General features: G+C 36.2%; 1 pseudogene; it reads right to left on the bottom strand.

Moving 5' to 3' along the window:
* The window catches only part of LOC102861674, a 14,196-nt pseudogene extending 6,193 nt beyond the window's left edge, over window positions 1-8,003 (bottom strand).
* Window positions 8,004-9,058: the final 1,055 nt, after the last annotated feature.

Below are 9,058 nucleotides of genomic sequence, written 5' to 3'. Positions count from 1 at the left end.
AAAAAAATATAAATTAAAAAAAATTAAAAATGAATATAAAAAAGTAAGGAAAGGAGGCTATTACTTACGTGACAGATTTAAAAATATTATTAGCCTAACGCTTTTCCAAAATAATCCAAATATGAAAGAAACTATTGGAAAATGAACTAAGTTTTTCAGAAATAGTCAGACTTTTAAAGAGTCCCATTACACTTTTATATTTTAGTATCCAGCAAAAGAATATGCTCTCTTTCACAAGAAGTTTGGTTTTATATTGTTTAAGTAGGTGAAAGATTACATAAAGCCAAAATTGATCCTGAATATTTTAATTACTCATGAATTGCAAAGAGCTAAGTAAACAGAATAGTTGTTGTTGTTGATTGACTTCAGGTTGAACACTACTCATAGCGAGTCTGTGAACTAAAGGCCTAAAGCCCCTCAAACCATTGACATTTGTCAATGTTCATAGAATTTCCAAAGGCATGTTGTTTAGGAAGTGGATGCCACTCCTGTGTAAGTAAATAATCTACACATCAATAGTGTATGCAGAAAAAAAATGTATGTGCATATAATTAAATCAAATCCACCAAATATTCTGCAGGAGAAGAATGGAAAATCTCTTCCTGTGTGATTTACTGCCTCTGAAAAAGGCCACTGATCTGGTCAGCTTTGGTCAACTCTGACTTGATAGCAAACGACACCAGTATAAATGTATACATATGTGATAGAAAGATGGACAATTTCCTCCCAGGTGATTTACTGCCTCTAAAAACCTGCTGGAATCTCAGCTATGGGTCTGTTCCAACTCAGTGGTCCACAATACACACACACACACACACACACACACACACACACACACACACACACACACACAAAATCTTTGACATATTAACATAAAGAAAGGGAAAAAATAAAAAAATTAAAGCCTGAACACACATCATTCATTCCAGACAAACTTGCTATATCACAATAATGTAAAAAAAGGCTAGTAAACAACAATGACAATGTAACATGACAAAGACTAAAAAATAATAATCATACTGGATATTTTTCACTAAGGTACATGGTTCAAATCCACCAGCTACTCCATGGGACAAAGATAGGCAATCTCCTCTCCTGTGAATTACTGTCTCTGAAAACACGCTGGATAGTTAGCTATAGGCCAGTTCTGATTGGACAGCACACAACAAAACAGCATTCAGTCAGATATTGTATTAAAGATTCTTTTCACTATTTTATTGAATCATGACAGCAATCTCAAGGCACACATGTTTCTTGCTGGACAGTTCTAGATGAAAGAAGATCTAATAGCACCATAGATTGAATATCAGGCTTCTTACCAAAGACTGACATCTCTACTAAAGAAAGATGAGTGGTCTACTTCCATTAAAATGTCCAGCTTTGGACACTTTGTAAGGCAATTTTGCTCTACCTAGTAGGGTCAACTCAATGCCAGTGGATTTGGTTTGATATTTACAGATGAAGAAATGTCAACACAGCCAGACTAACTTACTTACCTAGATTAACATAGCTAGTTAAAATGTGAACCTAGGCAGTGTGTTTCTAGAACTCATGATGACCATTAAGACAGAGACATTTAGTAGAGTGTCCTAGCAAGAAAAAAAAAATGAGATCATGATGAAGAGTTTTATCTGTCCTACAACATTAGTTGTCTTCTAAAATACTAATAGGAAGTCAAACAGCATGTCATAGATCAGGTTTTAATAAAAGTAATTTAATTGACTAATGTAGCATCAGGTTTGGAGGAAGATTCACCAACAACCTGTGTTATGCTGATGACGTAATTTTGCTTTCTGAAAGTAGGGAGGTTGTGAGACGCCTGCCGAAGAAGATCAAGGATTACAGCATTCAGTATGGATTATATCTACACACCAAGAACATAAAGATCCTCACCACAGGCCCTAAAGACAGTATTACTACAATAGATGGAGAAAAGATTGAAGCTGTCAATAATTTTGTCTTTCATGGATCAACAGTCAACCCCCTTGATACCATCAGTCAGAAGATTAAGAGACATATTGCATTGGACAAGTCTGCAGTCAGGGACCTCTACAAAATACTGATGAACAGTAATTTCAGTTTGAAAACTAAGGTGCACTTGATTGAGGCCATGATCTTCTCAATCATCTGCTATGCATCAGAAAGCTGGACAATGAATAAGGAAGATAGAATAAAAAATGATGCCTTTAAGTTGTCATACTGGACAAGAATACTGGATATCTCATGGACTGCCAAATGAACAAACAGGTATGACCTAGAAAGGGTGCCGCCAGAATGTTTCTTGGAGGCAAGGAAGACCAAGCTTCATCCTTCATACTTTGGAAATGTAGCTAGGCAAGACTATTCCTTGGAAAGATGGAGAGTGAACGAAGGAGAGGAAGACCATCAACAAGATAGAGTGACATGGTGTCTGCAGCAATGGACTCAGATGTGTTGAGAATAGTAAGAATGGGACAGGATGGGGCAGAGTGCAGATCAATTGTTCAGAGGGTTACAATTAGTTGTACTCTACTTGATGATACTTTATAACAACTCCTACCACCAGAATAGGCTAGTCTTTAGCATATTTAACCATTTTTTTTACCAAATTTAACCAATTTACTGAATTGTTTCTTGCATGACTTTCTTCTCACTTTAATGAGGTCTGGTGACCTTGTCATTAAGGAGTTGCACAGTCAACCAAAAGGCAGACGGTTTGAATCCACCAACTGCTCAGAGGAAGAAATATCAGCAATCTCCTTCCTATGTATTTTGTAGCCTCTGAAAAACTGCTGGAGGGTTAGTTGCAGACAGTTCTGACTCAATGTCTCGTAACAACAATGCCTCATTAGAAGAGATTTTGCTGTGGTGAAGAAGCTCATTGTTTAGTATGATATAGTCCTAAAACTACTACACTAACTTTGAATGACTTTTCATTTCTTTTCAATTAAAATTTATCGTTCTTCAGTTGGAGACTTCATAAAAAAAATCTTTTGTCTCAGAGTGTCATACTCATAATTTATGTATTACAGTCAATTATTTGCTATCATTTAAACCTTAAATATGAGGTCATTTTAAGCATGAGTGGTGATCTTGACCATATTGCTCCTTGACCAATTTCCACCTCCAGGTCTTCAAGACTCAAGATTGGTTATAACTACATTCGTGCACCCCATTGAAGAAGGAATTAGTGTCTCTAAATAAATCCATAAAGCCAGTTATTTTTTCCCCTCAAGCTTTGGAAGCAATTAATGCCCTTTGGGTTACCAAAAATTATATTAATTGGCTTATAGTAAAGAATGGAATTGAATGAAAAATACCTTAAATATAAGATGTACACTTAACATAGCCAAGTGGTCATATATCAGAGAAAGACAAGAGTTAAGGTGAATTTGAGAAAAAAACATAAACATATTCAAATCTTCTATATTATCCTCACTTGAAGACACTGAGGAAAATAAAAAATGATAAAAAAATAGAGTTATGATAGAACTCAACAGCTATGTCTTAGAAAAAAGAACAGATATTAAAGGTAAGATATTCAATTTAAGGTAGAATATGATTTGACAAATGCTTACAGTTTTACCAACTCAGTGTTTGCTAAGATAGAAACTATTACACTTTTATTTCACAGTTCAATTACTGAGGACTTTCTTTTGCAATTGGCCCTTTGTGTTTGGAGAGAATTTATTTATTCTGAGAAGGCAGAAAATCCACATTTATCAGTCTCTCTCTTTGTAATCAAATTGGAAGCAACTCATAGCAGAGCCTCCGGTGGGTTCTCAGAGCCTGTAAATCCTGTGAAAGGAAATTAATTTGTCCATCTCTCTCACAAGACTCTCCTGTTGTGTTCAAAGCAATGGAGAGGCACCACCTTCAAGTCAGCAGCACAACTCCTTATGAACCACATCAGCAGGACTCCCGCAATATAAAATTGTGATGGTCTTAACATTTCTGCACTGAGAAGTTATTTTTTCCTTTTTAATCTGTCTCAGCTCATTATGTAAGTCATATTAAATAATGTAGATAGTGGTTTAACTTTTCCACAATATATAAATGAAATGACCTTATATGCATTTGTTAAATCCTAATATGGCTATTGCACAGTTGCTCTGTATTTCTAATATTTATTTTTCTCCATTATTTTCATAGACCCAGAGTGGGACCCACTGTGGGGAATAATCTCTGATGGCCAATCCTAAGTGAATCTGAGATTCTGAAGAGACAACACGGATATTTTCATTTTTCCAGCTCAATATATTCATGCAGTGATAAATGCAACAGATTGATCATTAAAATAAATAGAAATATAATGTAAACCTGAGAAGTATTGTTACAGGGTTAATTTTGTGCGTTGTTTCTGCTTTTATGAGATGCTACTGTAGACACTGCAAACCTCAACATCTTTGCTTTTATCCAAATCTCTATTGAGTCTTTCTAAAAGATTAAGCATCCACTTTGCAATTCCCAACACATTAAACTCTGTTTCTTAATTGCTTTTTGGGTTTAGTAGGCACCATTAAGGAGAAGTTCACCAGCCTTCAACTCTAAACAACCTGGAATAGCTAACGTTTTAAAAAGAAAATCCTACTGAGAATACCTTCTTGCTCCAAGTTAAAAAAAAATCCTAATGGCATTAATCAAGTAATATCTGCTTGCAATAACAAAAAAAAATATCCATCATCAGAACCAGTTTATTTGGGAAATAATATGTCTTCTCAGAACAATTTATTGAAGTTCTTAGGACATCATGATTTCTCAGCTTGATTCAATAAGTTTTTGTTATTGTGTATTGCTGACTCATTACTGACCCTCAAGCCTGGTTTCAAAGGCAGTAAATTGTACAGGAACAGATTGCCCATCCTTCTTTCTCTGCTTTAATATAGTATGTAAATTTCCTTTTGTGTGCATTCTTTGTTCAGGGGAAATAAGTTTTCTAACTCAACAAAGTCTGGCTTAGAAAGAAAGAAATATCATATTATAAGAAGCAAAAATAGGACAGAAATAGTTAACTGCATTAGTTGTTGTTGTTTTGTGTGCATAGAAATCAGATCGATTACATCTGTGGAAAGAACCACTAAAGAAGCTCATTATCGGCTGTGAAAACTAGGGCAGGAGTTGATTGTGAAACAGACCACCAACTACTCATATGCAAGTTCAAGCTGACGCTGAGGAAAATTAAACCACATCCAAGGCAACCAAAATATGACTTTGAGTCTATCCCACCTGAATTTCAGAACCATCTCAGGAACAGGTTTGAGGTCTTGAACACTAATAAGTGAAGACCGGATGAGTTGTGGGAGGATATCAAGGGTATCATCCAGGAAGAGTGCAAATGGTCATTGCAAAGACAGAAGAGGAAGCGAAGACCAAAATGGATGTCAGAAGAGACTCTGAAAATTGCAGTGGAGTGCAGAGAAGCCAAAGCACAAGGAAGAAGTCAACATACTCAAGAGTTGAATAGAAGATTTCAAAAGGCAGCACGGGATGTTGTTGTTGTTGTTATGTGCTGTCGAGTCGCTTGCGACTCATAGTGACCCTATGTACAACAGCCCTAAACCCTGCTCTATCCCGTGCCAATCTCACTGCCTCTGACACATCCATCCCAATTACCCCAGTCACTGAATCAATCCACCTCATAGAGGGTCTTCCCCTTCTGTGCTGTCCCTCCACTCTGCCCAGCATGATGTCCCTCTCCAAAGGCCTGTCTCTCCTAGAGAATTGGAAATTATCTAACTTTGCTTTCATTCGTTCATCGAGATGCATTTTTTTTCTCTCTCTCCCTCAATTCCCTTTGTAATGTACATCTTGTTCCAAATTGTTATCATACATATAATGTCTAATCATCTATTGCCTTATGATAGTCCTTCCCTTCATTTATTTATTCTAGTGTATTGCTCATTATCTATCCATTCTTTTCCTTTTCTCCCCAACCTCATTCCTTCTTATTTTCATAACAGTGGTCTTAATGTAGTATTTTTCCTTTTGTGACAGAGATATTTCACTCAGCATATGGTACATTCATGTTAAAATTAAATTACCTTACTTTAGATGTAGACTTAAATATAAGAGATGAAGCAGAGTTAATGACTTATGTAGTCGGAGTATAAAATACACAAGTAACTTCCTCTTGGTTCTTTCCTAACTGGGATTCAAAGGCCCAGTGTGACCATTTCATTAGCTGAGTCAAGGTGAATATAGAATATATAATATAAATTATAACAGAGAATATAGAAGTAAAATATCTAGCCCCTTTTTGTTTCTGGAGGGAAGAGACATATTCCACCTCCCATGACAATTCCAACATGAGAAATTTGCCTTAACCAGAAATTTCTTCAAATGACACAAAGTCAAAAGCAAGCAACAATCTATGACATAACTGTGTGTGTGTGTGTGTGTGTGTGTGTGTATTTAAACATAATGTTACTTTTGAAATTTACAGAAGCTTCAAACCAACTCTAAAAAGCATATTTTTAAAATTTTTATGAGATTGAGGCTCTAAAAAACAAATGAGGGGTCTAAAATCAGAGAGTTAAAAATAACAAGAGAGACTTCGTTTTTTACTTCTGTATTCCAAGGAAGTAGTCCTTGGGTGGTGCAAAGAGTTAAGGTGATCAATTAACAACTCAAATCCACCCAGAGCCACTTCAGAAGGTCTGGTCATCTGTCTACAAATTCAGCCACTGAAAGTCATAAGGAGCATCTTATCTTCTGACATGCAGGGTAAGAGTTAGACTCATGGGCCCGAGTTCTTTGATTTTGTTAGGTTCTACAGGAAATTCATGATTATATTGGAAGAAATTGCCTCTTGATCAAAAAATTTTAAAAACACAACATAGTATAAACCCCTCTCTTGAAGAGTCAATGTATTCTGTACAGAATTCAGTGATTCCTGGATCATTTACTCTCATTGAATATCTCACATAGTTTTTCATCTATAAAATGAATCTTGGAAAATTCCATGCTGTTATTATTTTAGAAGCTGTTCCAAAAAAAGGGGAAAAAAAGAAGCTGTTCATTAACTACCACTGACTGATTAATTTTAACTAAGTATTTTTATTTTTGACCCAGAAGAATATTGAGTTGATATTTTTCTGTTAGATGTAATTGACAACTACTACATGATAGAATCCATTTACATATAAGAAATCTTGTCAATACAACTATTATATTTGTATAAATCACAAAAACCAAAGATAAAGATTTCTACCAACTTTGCAGTCTGACGTTGATAAAGTGTGCAATCAATATACATTAATAATATTTAGTTACTGGAATGTAAAAGATATAACCTAAGAACAATTTGGAAAATACAGACTTGGTGACAGAATTGAGGATGGAGAACAGATGATATCATTTCATCTAATGAATGGTTTCTTTCTTGAAGATACTTTTTAAAAACACACAAATGATAATTATGTACATAAACTCTACCTGATGGACTAAGCAGGGATCAGATTGACTACATCTGTTGAAAGAGAAATTGGAAAAACCCAACATTGGTAGTCAAAATCAAGCAAATGACTAACTGTGGAACAGACAAGTAACTACTCATAAGCAACCTTGAATTGAAGTTGAAAAAAATTTAAATAAGTTAATAAGAGCCAAAATTCAACCATTAAGGTATGTCAACAGAATTTAAGAATTATTTTGCCTTTTGTTCTAGGACGGCTGTTTGTTCTGCTGAGCATGCAACTCCCACATATCATTAGTCACTTTACAGGCCTGCTGCCTCTCCAGCTGATTAATGAGCCACAAAAGTGAGTTCTATTCCAAGTCTGAAGGCTTACCAAGGGCTGTAATCTAGGGCTTCCACTTTCTTTGTCACTATTTGAGTATCTGATGCAGCTGCCTCGTGCCCAGAACTCTGATACTGGGGCCAACGCCACGTGCCTAGAACACCTGATGCTGATGCACATGCCAGAACCTGACACAATGCTCCTCAGGAGCAGCACATACCAGGAGCGACACTGGAACTTGAGTGTGGTACTTTGTGAGGGGTCACTGCTGCTTGGCTGAATCATGTGGGACTTTTTAAGCTCAATCAGAAAGGAGTGAGACAACTGGAGCTCCTCTTTGATCCTGGTTTTCCAATCAGGTCTCCACACTCTGCCTTGCATCAACTCACATCCAGTCCATTAACTGCCTTTACCCAGGAGAAACGTGGGGTAGACTAGCTGTGGCAGTTGTCTGACAGAGGATGTTATTTTCACAGGCCTTTTCCCTACAGAACTGAAATCGATCTTCCCTTGGGTTAGAAAGTATAGAGAAACACAGGCAGAGTAGTTGCCTCACCCTCTTCCAGAGCAGTGACTTCAGATCAGAAACCTGCTACACCCTCACACATGAAAAACTCTACCATAGCAATGCCACATGGGAAGCAAGCTAACTCAACCTCTACTCAAGCCCAAACAAGATGTCACCCAAAAAAAGCGACACAGTATAAATGGATTTCCTGAACCCAGAAAGTCTGATGATGTAACTTTCTGACACAGAATTTATGAGAACAAAATTGAGTACTTCCAATGGGTGAAAGAAAAACTTGAAGAATTACAGGACATGGCAAGCAAACTAGGAGGAGTATAAAAACAAAATCTAAAACAATGCAGTTAAAACAAATGAGGCATTAGAAGTTCTGGAAAAATAAGAAATCACGATTCAAAATATGAGAACCAATGTTCCAGATGACGTCAACATAATATAGGGACACATGAACAAGTGTGAAGAGATAGAACACAGAACCAGTGAAATGGAAGATAAAATTGTCACCACTGATCTTCTAGAACAAAATGCAGAATCAAAAATGAAGGGAAAAGAAGAAAACCTAAGAATGATGTGGGACAACATCAAAAGAAATAATATGTGCATAATCAGAATCCCATAACAGGAAGAAGCAATTAAAGACACCAAAAGTTGTGGAAGAATTATTAAAAGAAAACATTCAAGGCAAAATGAAGAATGAGCGAATAGGTATAAAAAGAAGCTGAGAGATCACCATATAGAGTGTTGTTGTTGTTGTTATGTGCTGTCAAGTCGCTTGTGACTCATAGAAACCCTATGTACAACAGCCCTAAACCCT

This window comes from Elephantulus edwardii, unplaced genomic scaffold, assembly GCF_000299155.1.
Source record: "Elephantulus edwardii isolate Elephantulus edwardi_28Jun2011 unplaced genomic scaffold, EleEdw1.0 scaffold00192, whole genome shotgun sequence".
NCBI classification, from domain to species: domain Eukaryota; kingdom Metazoa; phylum Chordata; class Mammalia; order Macroscelidea; family Macroscelididae; genus Elephantulus; species Elephantulus edwardii.
Note: the sequence above shows the minus strand (reverse complement) of the source record. Positions and strands in the feature narration are given on the sequence as shown.